The sequence below is a fragment of the Bufo gargarizans genome, chromosome 2, assembly GCF_014858855.1.
Source record: "Bufo gargarizans isolate SCDJY-AF-19 chromosome 2, ASM1485885v1, whole genome shotgun sequence".
Lineage (NCBI taxonomy): Eukaryota > Metazoa > Chordata > Amphibia > Anura > Bufonidae > Bufo > Bufo gargarizans.
Window position 1 is genome coordinate 406321943 of NC_058081.1, and position 13162 is coordinate 406335104.

Consider the following 13162-nt stretch of genomic DNA (forward strand, 5'->3'; position numbering starts at 1 on the left):
ACCCATGCTGGGTGAGAAAAATATCTTGGTCAAATGCCAACTTTGTATAAAAAAATGGGAAAAGTTATCTTTTGCCAAGATATTTCTCTCACCAAGCATGGTTATATGTAAAATGACACCCCAAAACACATTCCCCAACTTCTCCTGAGTATGGCGATGCCACATGTGTGACACTTTTTTGCAGCCAAGGTGGGCAAAGGGGCACATATTCCAAAGAGCCCCTTTCGGATTTCACAGGCCATTTTTTACAGATTTTGATTGCAAGGTACTTCTTACACATTTGGGCCCCTAAATTGCCAGGGCAGTATAACTACGCCACAAGTGACCCCATTTTGGAAAGAAGACACCCCAAGGTATTCCGTGAGGGGCACGACGAGTTCCTAGAATTTTTTATTTTTTGTCACAAGTTAGCGGAAAATGATGATTTTTCTTTTTTTTCTTTTTTCCTTACAAAGTCTCATATTCCACAAACTTGCGACAAAAAATAAAAAATTCTAGGAACTCGCCGTGCCCCTCACGGAATACCTTGGGGTGTCTTCTTTCCAAAATGGGGTCACTTGTGGCATAGTTATACTGCCCTGGCAATTTAGGGGCCCAAATGTGTAAGAAGTACCTTTTAATCAAAATGTGTAAAAAATGGCCTGAGAAATCCGAAAGGTGCACTTTGGAATATGTGCCCCTTTGCCCACCTTGGCTGCAAAAAAGTGTCACACATGTGGCATCGCCATACTCAGGAGAAGTTGGGGAATGTGTTTTGGGGTGTCATTTTACATATAACCATGCTTGGTGAGAGAAATATCTTGGCAAAAGATAACTTTTCCCATTTTTTTATACAAAGTTGGCATTTGACCAAGATATTTTTCTCACCCAGCATGGGTATATGTAAAATGACACCCCAAAACACATTCCCCAACCTCTCCTGAGTACGGCGATACCAGATGTGTGACACTTTTTTGCAGCCAAGGTGGGCAAAGGAGCACATATTCCAAAGTGCACCTTTCGGATTTCACCGGTCATTTTTTACACATTTTGATTGCAAAGTTCTTCTCATGCATTTGGGCCCCTAAATTTCCAGGGCAGTATAACTACCCCACAAGTGACCCCATTCTGGAAAGAAGACACCCCAAGGTATTCCGTGAGGGGCATGGCGAGTTCCTAGAATTTTTTATTTTTTGTCGCAAGTTAGTGGAATATGAGACTTTGTAAGAAAAAAATAAAAATAAAAAATCATCATCATTTTCCGCTAACTTGTGACAAAAAATAAAAAGTTCTATGAACTCACTATGCCCATCAGCGAATACCTTAGGGTGTCTACTTTCCGAAATGGGGTCATTTGTGGGGTTTTTCTACTGTTTGGGCATTGTAGAACCTCAGGATTCATGACAGGTGCTCAGAAAGTCAAAGCTGCTTCAAAAAGCGGAAATTCACATTTTTGTACCATAGTTTGTAAACGCTATAACTTTTACCCAAACCATTTTTTTTTTTTTGCCCAAACATTTTTTTTTTATCAAAGACATGTAGAACTATAAATTTAGCTAAAAATGTATATATGGATGTCGTTTTTTTTGCAAAATTTTACAGCTGAAAGTGAAAAATGTCTTTTTTTTGCAAAAAAATCGTTACATTTCGATTAATAACAAAAGAAGTAAAAATGTCAGCAGCAATAAAATACCACCAAATGAAAGCTCTATTAGTGAGAAGAAAAGGAGGTAACATTCATTTGGGTGGTAAGTTGCATGACCGAGCGATAAACGGTGAAAGTAGTGTAGTGCCGAAGTGTAAAAAGTGCTCTGGTCATGAAGGGGGTTTCAGCTAGCAAGGCTGAAGTGGTTAGAGTGCCTCTGATTAACCCAAAATAAAGTTCAGCTGCTCTAGTTGGTCTTTCCTGAAATTTTCTTAGTCACATCCCACAGCAAAAGCCATGGTCCACAGAGAGCTTCCAGAGGGATCTCATTGTTAAAAGCTATCAGTCAGAAGGGTACAAAATAATTTTCAAGGCATTAGATACAGTATATCATGGAACACAGTTAGAACCGTCATCATCAAGTGGATAAAATATGGCACAACAGTGACATTACCAAGAACTGGACATCCCTTCAAAATTGATTTAAAGACTAGAAGAAAACTGTTCTGGGAGGCTACCAAGAGGCCTACAGCAACATTAAAGGAGTTGCAGGTATATCTGGCAAGTTCTGGCTGTGTGGTACATGTGACAACAATCTCCCGTATCCTTCATATGTCTGTGCTATGGGGTAGAGTGGCAAGACAAAAACATTTTCTTACGAAGAAAAACATCCAAGCCAGGCTACAGTTTGCAAAAACACATCTGAAGTCTCCCAAAATCATGTGGGAAAAGGTGCTATGGTCTTATGAAACCAAGGTTGAACTTTTTGGCCATAATTCCAAAAGCTATGTTTGGCGCAAAAACAACACTGCACATCAACAAAAAAAAACACCATACCCACAGTAGCATGGTGGTGGCAGCATCATGCTTTGGGGCTGTTTTTCTTCAGCTGGAACTGGGGCCATAGTTAAGCTAACGGGAATTGTGAACAGTTCCAAATACCAGTCAATATTGGCACAAAACCTTCATGCTTCTGCTAGAAAGCTGAGGGACTTCATCTTTCAGCATGACAACGACCCAAAGCATACATCCAAATCAACAAAGGAATGGCTTCACCAGAAGAAGATTAAAGTTTTGGAATGGCCCAGCCAGAGCACAGACCTGAATCCGATTGAAAATCTGTGGGGTGATCTGAAGAGGGCTGTGCCCAGGAGATGCCCTTGCAATCTGACAGATTTGGAGTATTTTTGTAAAGAAGAGTGGGCAAATCTTGCCAAGTCAAAATGTGCCATGCTGATTGACTCATACCCAAAAAGACTGAGTGTTGTAATAAAATCAAATGGTGCTTCAAAAAAGCAACCATATTATTTAATTTTTATATTTTTTTCTTCTACCTAAAAGATTTTATTTTGTTTTTCAATTGAGTAGTACAGTTTATAGGTCACATTAAAAGTGGAAAAAGTTCTGAAGTGATTTATCTTTGTCTATTTTTTTTTTACATCACACAAACCTGACATTTTAACAGGGGTGTGTTGACTTTTTATAATATATATATATATATATATATATATATATATATATATATATATATATATATTTTATATATATATTGTGGGGATTCGCTCTGGTAGGCAGATTAGCAGACACAGTACAGAGGCAAAGAAACCGTTTTTGTAAAGCAAAACTTCAGTGTTTATTCACACATAAGGCCAAAACAAAACAACACTTTTCAGTCTTGGTGTTAGTTCACACAATGGAAAGTCCACAAAACAAAAAATCACCTTGATTGCAGTTTTATCTCGATTGGTCCACAGCAGGCTTTAGGGGGCCTGTTTCCCAGCATGCTGCTCTGAGCCCTCCAGCACGGCACAAAGCTTGAGATCCCAAACATAGAGACTGACAGCGCTCCACTGTCAGAGAGGAATAATCCACACCCAGCTGACACTGCTGGCTGGGTTTGATATAGGCCAGTCAAGACTCGGCCTGGAACGTGGGGAGTAGTCACCCACCCAGCACTTTTGACTACTCCCAGTAAGAGCAGTCCCGGATCAGCAATACGGCCATTCTACAATAGCATAAGTATCAATCAGCACTAGCTGCCGCTGACACCTGAAATTACTGGTTCTTACTTCATCGAGGCCAGGAACCTCTGTGACACATACCTTTCGTCAACGACGGAACCTTACGCTATATATATATACATATATATATATATATACAGTCCCGGAATGCGTGAGGTATGTCCCGCTCTCAGGCAGCTGTCTCTGCTTCCAGTGATTTCAGACACTCTGTAATTTTTGTTGCAAGATTAGAATCCCAATCCAAATATCAACATAAAGAGCGACTTGGCTCTGAAATTACAATGATTCCACACTAATAATTCTTTGTTGAAAAGGCAATCCAAAAATTATCATTGTAATGTTTTATTCTGAACAATCGGAACCCTGCTCTTACATTACCATAGAAATAATGGGTTATAAAAATTGTACAAAACAACCAAGCCCTAGCCATGCATAAACCCCCCTTGTATTAATATACATGAATATATTCATAAGTAAGTATAGACTACACTACAGTCTTACCATAAATAAACTGATATAGCAAACAGTAATGATATAACACTACCAAAAGTATCTAAATTATTAAAGAGGTTGGCTACGTTCTCGAATATAGGTGATTTCTCTGGTCACATGTCCCTCCATCAGCACCCATTTTATGGACAAGACCTCTGTGTGGACAGCACAACAGACTTTGCAAACAAGGGGGTTTACCATATGAAATATAGAACATGGTGCAGAATATCCACAAACTCTATATTAGTATGTACAATACAGCCTTCATAAAAGCACATACGTCAACAGTAGTCAAACCCTTTAATATTCTTCACATTAAGTTTATATAACAATTACTAGGCTGCAAGCAGCATATACTAGAGCTTCAAAAAAATTTATAACTACCTATAAACAAGGAGCCAAATTACATGGCAAATTTGTATTAAAGGAAATCTGTCACCAGGATGATTGCTATTGAAGTAAAGCCATGGCCTGATAGCACTTAGTACCTTATTTCCAGATGTGCCTTTGTTTCAGCAATAGATGTTTTCTATCTTCTGAAAATCCAGTCTCTTTGGTATGCAAATGAGCCAGTAAGTGCCCAGAGTGGCATCATTCTTGCAGGAAGGAGCCCAGGCACACTACCGCCAGCTATGAGACTTTATTAAGATTGGCATCTAAACCGCCGGTCTAACAAAGTGTGCCACTTATTTTTTGATAAGCATCATGTGTATGGTATATAGACATCTGTGGTACTGAATATTTACCATGTTCTAAATACATAAAAGTAAAACTTTGCACACTTTAATATTACAGGGTAATAGAAGAAAAATTTCCCCTCCAATTCTGAGAATTGGAGCTGCAACATGCAAAGGAGAGAACTTCTAAATAATGCCAGATATAACATAATGGTCAGATAAAGGGTTGTCATTCTTACACATACAAGACATGTACGGTATGCTTTAAATCCTAACCCCTTCCTGACCAGTGCCATAATAGTATGGTGCAGCGGCACATGATTTGCTGCCCAGAACCGTACTATCACGGCCCGCTGATCGGGCGGGGCAGGTGCTGCCCCTGCCTGCCACCCAGCACTGTACTATTACGGCCTGCTGATCAGGCGGGTGCAGGAGCTGAACCCACCGATCAGATGCAGGAGACCGGCTGTACATGTTGTACAACTGACGCTCTAAAACATTATGTTCAAGTGCATGTTGTTCAGCTGATGCTCTAAAACATTATTTGCGAGTGCCTTCAGGTGAGTTGATGCTCTAAAACATTATATGCGAGTGCATGCTGTTCAAATGACGCTCTAAAACATTATATGCGAGTGCATGCTGTTCAGCTGACGCTCTAAAACATATGCGAGTGCCTTCAGGTGAGCTGACCCTCAAAAACATTATTATGCATGATGCACAGCTGACGTTCTAAAACAATATTTTCAAGTGCATGTTGTTCAGCTGATACTCTAAAACATTATTTGAGAGTGCCTTCACTTGAGCTGACGCCCTGAAACATTATATGCGAGTGCATGCTGTACAACTGACGCTCTAAAATATTATGTTCTTGTGCATGTTGTTCAGCTGATGCTCTAAAACATTATTTGCGAGTGCCTTCAGGTGAGTTGATGCTCTAAAACATTATATGCGAGTGCATGCTGTTCAAATGACGCTCTAAAACATTATATGCGAGTGCATGATGTACAGCTGATGTTCTAAAACATTATTTTCAAGTGCATGTTGTTCATCTGACACTCTAAAACATTATTTGCGAGTGCCTTCAGGTGAGCTAACACTCTAAAACATTATATGCAAGTGCATGCTGTTTAAATGATGCTCTAAAACATTATATGCGAGTGCAGGCTGTTCAAATGATGCTCTAAAACATTATATGCGAGTGCATGCTGTACAACTGACGCTCTAAAACATTATTTTTAAGTGCATGTTGTTCAACTGATGCTCTAAAACATTATTTGCGAGTGCCTTCAGGTGAGCTGACGCTCTAAAACATTATATGCAAGTGCTTGCTGTTCAAATGATGCTCTAAAACATTATATGTGAGTGGATGTTGTTCAGCTGATACTCTAAAACATTCTATGTGAGTGCCTGCAGGTAAGCTGACGCTCAAAAACATTATAAGCAAGTGCCTGCTGTTCAAACGACGCTCTAAAACATTATATGTGAGCGCATGCTGTACAGCTGACGCTCTTAAACATTATATTTAAGTGCATGCTTTTCAGCTGACCCTATAAAAAAAATTAGTTGGGGGCATGCAGTTGAACTGACACTATAAAAAAATTTGAGTTGAGAGCATGCAGTTGAGCTGACCCTATTTAAAAAAATGAGAGTGAAGGGAATACAGGTCCTTCTAAAAAAAATTAGCATATTGTGATAAAGTTCATTATTTTCTGTAATGTACTGATAAACATTAGACTTTCATATATTTTAGATTCATTACACACCAACTGAAGCAGTTCTAGCCTTTTATTGTTTTAATATTGATGATTTTGGCATACAGCTCATGAAAACCCAAAATTCCTATCTCAAAAAATTAGCATATCATGAAAAGGTTCTCTAAACGAGCTATTAACCTAATCATCTGAATCAACTAATTAACTCTAAACACCTGCAAAAGATTCCTTTTAAAAACTCCCAGCCTGGTTCATTACTCAAAACTGCAATCATGGGTAAGACTGCCGACCTGACTGCTGTCCAGAAGGCCATTATTGTCACCCTCAAGCCAGAGGGTAAGACACAGAAAGAAATTTCTGAACGAATAGGCTGTTCCCAGAGTGCTGTATCAAGGCACCTCAGTGGGAAGTCTGTGGGAAGGAAAAAGTGTGGCAGAAAACGCTGCACAACGAGAAGAGGTGACCGGACCCTGAGGAAGATTGTGAAGAAGGACCGATTCCAGACCTTGGGGGACCTGCGGAAGCAGTGGACTGAGTCTGGAGTAGAAACATCCAGAGCCACCGTGTACAGGCGTGTGCAGGAAATGGGCTACAGGTGCCGCATTCCCCAGGTCAAGCCACTTTTGAACCAGAAACAGCGACAGAAGTGCCTGACCTGGGCTACAGAGAAGCAGCACTGGACTGTTGCTCAGTGGTCCAAAGTACTTTTTTCGGATGAAAGCAAATTTTGCATGTCATTTGGAAATCAAGGTGCCAGAGTCTGGAGGAAGACTGGGGAGAGGGAAATGCCAAAATGCCTGAAGTCCAGTGTCAAGTACCCACAGTCAGTGATGGTCTGGGGTGCCATGTCAGCTGCTGGTGTTGGTCCACTGTGTTTTATCAAGGGCAGGGTCAATGCAGCTAGCTAGCTGGAGATTTTGGAGCACTTCATGCTTCCATCTGCTGAAAAGCTTTATGGAGATGAAGATTTCATTTTTCAGCACGACCTGGCACCTGCTCACAGTGCCAAAACCACTGGTAAATGGTTTACTGACCATGGTATTACTGTGCTCAATTGGCCTGCCAACTCTCCTGACCTGAATCCCATAGAGAACCTGTGGGATATTGGGAAGAGAAAGTTGAGAGACGCAAGACCCAACACTCTGGATGAGCTTAAGGCCGCTATTGAAGCCTCCTGGGCCTCCATAACACCTCAGAAGTGCCACAGGCTGATTGCCTCCATGCCACGCTGCATTGAAGCAGTCATTTCTGCAAAAGGATTCCCGACCAAGTATTGAGTGCATAACTGAACATAATTATTTGAAGGTTGACTTTTTTGTATTAAAAACACTTTTCTTTTATTGGTCGGATGAAATATGCTAATTTTTTGAGATAGGAAATTTGGGTTTTCATGAGCTGTATGCCAAAATCATCAATATTAAAACAATAAAAGGCTTGAACTACTTCAGTTGGTGTGTAATGAATCTAAAATATATGAAAGTCTAATGTTTATCAGTACATTACAGAAAATAATGAACTTTAACAGGGGCAATCCAGGCCTTGTTCATTTTTATCTGAGTCAACCTGTCAGCATTACCAGCGTACAAGCGGATACGCTTATCTGTTATAATGCCACCAGCAGCACTAAATACAAGCTCAGAAAATGGTAGCGGCAGGGCAGGCCAGCACCTCCAAGGAGTAGAGTGCAAATTTGTGCCATGTGTCCAGCTTGAACACACAGTAGTTGTAAGGCACTGAGGGATCATTTAGGATGCTGACACGTCTGCTATGTATTCCTTCACCATCTTACAAAACTTTTCCCTCCTTGTACCATTAGGCTGCGCTTCCTGGTGAGGTTACTGGCAGGGTGTCATGAAAGTGTCCCATGCCTTGGAGAGTGTTGCCCTGCCTTTGTTGGAACTGCTATCCCCTGGTCTGCCTTCCTCAGATGGAACATTTTGGAACAAATTCTCAACAAGTACCTTCTGGTATTGCATCATTTTACTCGCCCTATCCAACACAAGAATTAGAGATGAGAAGTTATCTTTGTAGCGGGGGTCGAGAAGGGTGAACACCCACTAATCCGTGTTATCTAAAATGCATATAACGCAAGGGTCGAGGGAAAGACAGCCTAACTTGAAGTCAGCCATTTGTGCCAGAGTACCAACAGGCAAGACATCGATGTTGACATCAGGATGACTCTCCATCTCCTCATCCTCCTTTTCCTCTTCTGCCCATGCACACTGAACAGATGGAATTAAAGTTCCATGGGTACTACCCTCTGTAGCAGAAGCAACTGTCTCCAGCTCCTCCTCCTGGTCATGGTCCAATTCGTGCTGCGAAGACAAACTGTGGGTGGTTTGGCTATCACCCTGTGGAATGTCCTCTGCATTTCCTTGTCTGCCACATTCAGAGTGTCGTCCTTAATTGTGAGAAGCAATCGTTTCAGTAAACACAACAGTGGGATGGTTTACACTGATAATAACGTTATCGCCACTAACCATCTGTGTGGATTCATCAAAGTTGTTTAAAACCTCACAGAGGTCTGACATCAATGCCCACTCCTCGCTTGTGAATAGTGGCAGTTGACTCGAAAGGTGACGACTATGTTGTAGCTGGTATTCCACAACTGCCCTCTGCTGCTCACAAAGCCTGGCCAACATGTAGAACGTATAGTTCCAGCAAATGCTCACATCGCACAACAGTTGGTGAGCTGGAAGCCGCAAGTGCTGCTGCAGCATTGATAGATGGGCTGAAGCTGTGAATGACTTGCGGAAATGGGCACACATGCAGCACACCGTTACTAGTAGCTCTGGCAAATTGGGTTAGGTTTTGACAAACCGCTGAACCACTAAGTTTAAGACGTGGGCTAGGCATGGGATGTGTGTCAGATTGCCGAGCTGCCACCAAGTTATGGCCATTGTCAGACACAACCATGCCTGGCTGTAGGTTGAGTGGCGAGAGCCACAGTTTGGTCTGGTCCCTTATACCCTGCCACAGCTCTGCAGCAGTGTGCTGTTTGTCCCCTAAGCAGATCAGCTTCAGCACGGCCTGTTGACGCTTACCCACAGCAGTGCTACACTGCTTCCAGTTAGCGAAAGATGGCTGACTGCTGCTGGAGGTGGAAGTGGAGGAGGAGGAGAAGTGGTGGTTGGAGCCAGTAACATAGCTGCTGGCAGAGACCCTGATGGACATAGGGCCCGCAATCCTGAGCGTGGGTAGCACCTGTGCCATCCCAGGGTATGACTCACTCCTGGCCTCCACAACATTCGCCCAGTGTGTGGTCAGGGAAATGTAGCGTCCCTGGCCACTAGCACTTGTCCATGGGTAAGTGAACCTTCCCAGTAACTGCATTGGTCAGGGCACGGGTGATGTTCTGGGACACATGCTGGTGTAAGGCAGGCACGGAACACCGTGAAAAATAGTGGCGGCTGGGAACTGCGTACAGAGGGATGGCTGCCAACATCAGGCTGCAGAAGGCCTCAGTGTCCACAACCCTAAATGACATTTTAAGGGCCAGTAATTTTGAAAGTTGTGCATTTAGTGCTATAGGCGTGTTGGTATTTGTACTTGTGTTCAAATGACTGTGTTATGGACATTTGGAGATTGCGCTGGGACAGAGAAGTGAATGTTGTTGCTGATGGTTCATGCAAAGATCCAGGTGCAGGGCGAGGGGCATCCGGGCCTGCGCCTTCGATAGGGGATTGGCCAACAGTGCGTAACATAGGGGAAGAGGAGGCAGATTGTGGACCCAGGCATGCGGTCCACTTATTAGGGTGCTTGGATGCCATGTGGTGGATCATGCTGGTGGTGGTGAGGTTGCTAGTGTTCACGCCCCGGCTCATTTTGGTACAGCACAGGATGCAAACTACCACTCTTTTTGTCTGCACTTTCCTGAAAAAACTGCCATACTGTTGAACACCTACCCCCTGGCAAGGTAGATTTACACATGGTTGTGCTCAGTGTAATGATTGTGGGCCTGTTTGGTGTGGACCAGATTCTACCTTTTGCAACCCCAATGCCTCTTCCAGCCTGTTGCAATGCTGCAGATCCCTCCCCAGGGGTGTAGCTATAGGGGATGCAGAGGTAGCAGTCACTACCAGGCCTTGGAGCCTGAGGGGGCCCAAAGACCCTTGTGCAGCATAAGACACTGGAATTATAGAAAGTGCATACTGGTCAATCTACACCTCCGGCTGGAGGAAAGGAGTTAGGTTAAGAATTTGGCATGAGGGGGTGGCCTTTCATTGTTTGCCTCAGGTAGCAGAGAGGATATGTGCTCCCCTGCCCCCTGCCAACAAGCACTGAGGGACGGGGGCCCAAGCTGAACTCTTGCACCAGGGCCATGAGCTTTTAGCTACGCCCCTGTCCCTCCCCCTCTGTACTGCTGTCCTCGCTTGGCTTTTCACCTTCCCATGTGAGGTCAATGACCTCATCGTCCAACACCAACTCCTCTTCTTACACAAGGAGGAGGACCCGGGCGGCTGACACACCACAACCCAGCATAGGAAGCATGCAGAGCACAGAACATGTACCAACTCCATGCATAGGTGTCCTCCGCAGTGGCTGATGCCTGTCACCTGCTAGGCACCGTTATATGTACGTATATTCACAGCAAGCAGCTATAGGGCTCTATTTTGCAGTAATATACGCAGTTTAGGGTACAGTGCACAGTCTCGGGGTGAGATAACATGGCTCTGATGTGTGTTTCCTACCAATCGTCCATTAAGAAGATGGTTCTGGTGGCATCATCACAACTACAGAGAGTGCGAAGGATCCATGACAGCCCATTCCAGCTGCCGTCACATACTAGTGGGCACAGAACATCGCTGCTCAATGGATGCAAATCTAGACTTCAATCACACGCAAGCTGGGTGCGAGCTCACAGCACAAAGAGCAGCTCTCTGTCCATCACTAATGTGGCCGAAAAAATAAAGGAGGGCTTTTACCGCCATATATTAGTCATGGCTGGCGCTGGTATCAGTACGCACAGTGGGATTCCAGATTTCAGGTCTCCTACTAGTGGACTGTACAGTAAATTGCAGGATTATTCCCTCCCATACCCTGAAGCTATATTTGATCTAAGCTACTTTTTGCATGAACCCAGTCCCTTTTTATGCCTTTCCCAAGAGCTGCTCCCAGGGCGTCATCCTCCAAATTCAGCGCATTACTTTCTACGCCTTCTCCATGACAAAGGAATATTGCTACGTCTCTACACGTAGAACATTGATGGACTGGAGAGAGCTGCCGGCATTCCTGCTGAGAAGTTGGTAGAAGCCCATGGCACATTTGCCTCATCCACGTGTACCATGTGCCTTAAAGAGTACCCTGGAGAACCCTTCTGTGACGCTGTAACAAAGTCTCAAGTTCCTCACTGTTCAGCTTGTGGCGGTCTTATCAAACCCGACATCGTATTTTTTGGAGAGCAGCTACCTGCCCGTTTCTTTCTCCACCTGACTGATTTTCCCAGGGCGGATCTCCTGTTTGTCATGGGCACCTCACTTGAGGTGGAACCATTTGCCAGTCTGGTGTACGCAGTTCGTAGCTCTACACCACGAGTCCTTATCAATCGTGACCCTGTGGGACCTTTTCTGGACAAATCAGATGGGCTCAATGTGATGGAGCTAGGAGATGTCACCAGTGGGGTGAAGCGCCTTGTGCATCTACTGGGTTGGGAACGTGAACTGGAAAAACTAGAAAAAAATACCAAGAACTTTGATAACACAACTGAAGACCTTCATCCCTGACCTCGGCATGAATCTGAGACCAGCCTGCTGGAGATAAGATACACCATGACATGTCCAGACGTATATGGAGGGTTCAAATATATTAAGTCACAAAGAGAGGAAAGGAGTTTAAGCCACAGACATTGTTGTCTTCCTGGTGCCTGAGGGGGCCCAAGGGCCACCATTATTATAAATAGGACTTGGTAGGTGGGGGCCCTATTAAATATTTTTAATTTTCAACACCAACTCCTCTTCTTCACTCTGCTCATTCTCCTGACTTGACCTAACCACGGCATCATCTTCATCCACCTCGTGAACAAATGATTGCTGTTCACCACCGTCAACTTCTTGAGACTGTGAAGGCTCAAGAGGTTGAAAATCAGGGCACAATATCTCAGGTCCTTCTTCAAACGTGCTGGGCTTGAGGGTCAAATGTAATACTGGCGCTGGATAGAGCTCCTCAAAATATCCAAGTGTGGGATCGCTCGTTTGGCAAGCCTCTCCATGGTGGGAGTAAGTATGATCAGAGTGAGGATTCGGTTGACCAGACTCTTGGCTACAGAGACTGGACTTGGTGGAAAAGTGGGTGGTGCTTAACCGACTGGAAGCATTATCTTCAGCAATCCAACCGACCAACTGTTCGCACTGGTCCGACTTGGACAGTGTTGTCCTGCGCCACCCAGCTAAGTTGGACATAAAGCTTGGTACGGTAGATTTTTTTTTTTCTTTCTTCTGGTGCACTGGCAGCAGGCACAGTTTCATTACGCCCAGGGCCACAGCCTCTGCGTGCACCATCAGCAACATGCCCACTTCCCTGTCCCATAGTGCTCACCTTCTTCATATTAATCGTTTTGTCACTAGATGTGGTGCAGATTGTTTTACAGTCTGCTAAAGACACCATTTTCGGATGCAGGACAGTATATGTCACTGTTTT

At 43.8% G+C, this 13162-nt stretch overlaps 1 pseudogene; it reads left to right on the forward strand.

The window, feature by feature from the left end:
- The first annotated feature begins 11135 nt into the window (after positions 1 to 11135).
- Positions 11136 to 12350, forward strand: LOC122926408 (annotated as a pseudogene).
- Positions 12351 to 13162: the final 812 nt, after the last annotated feature.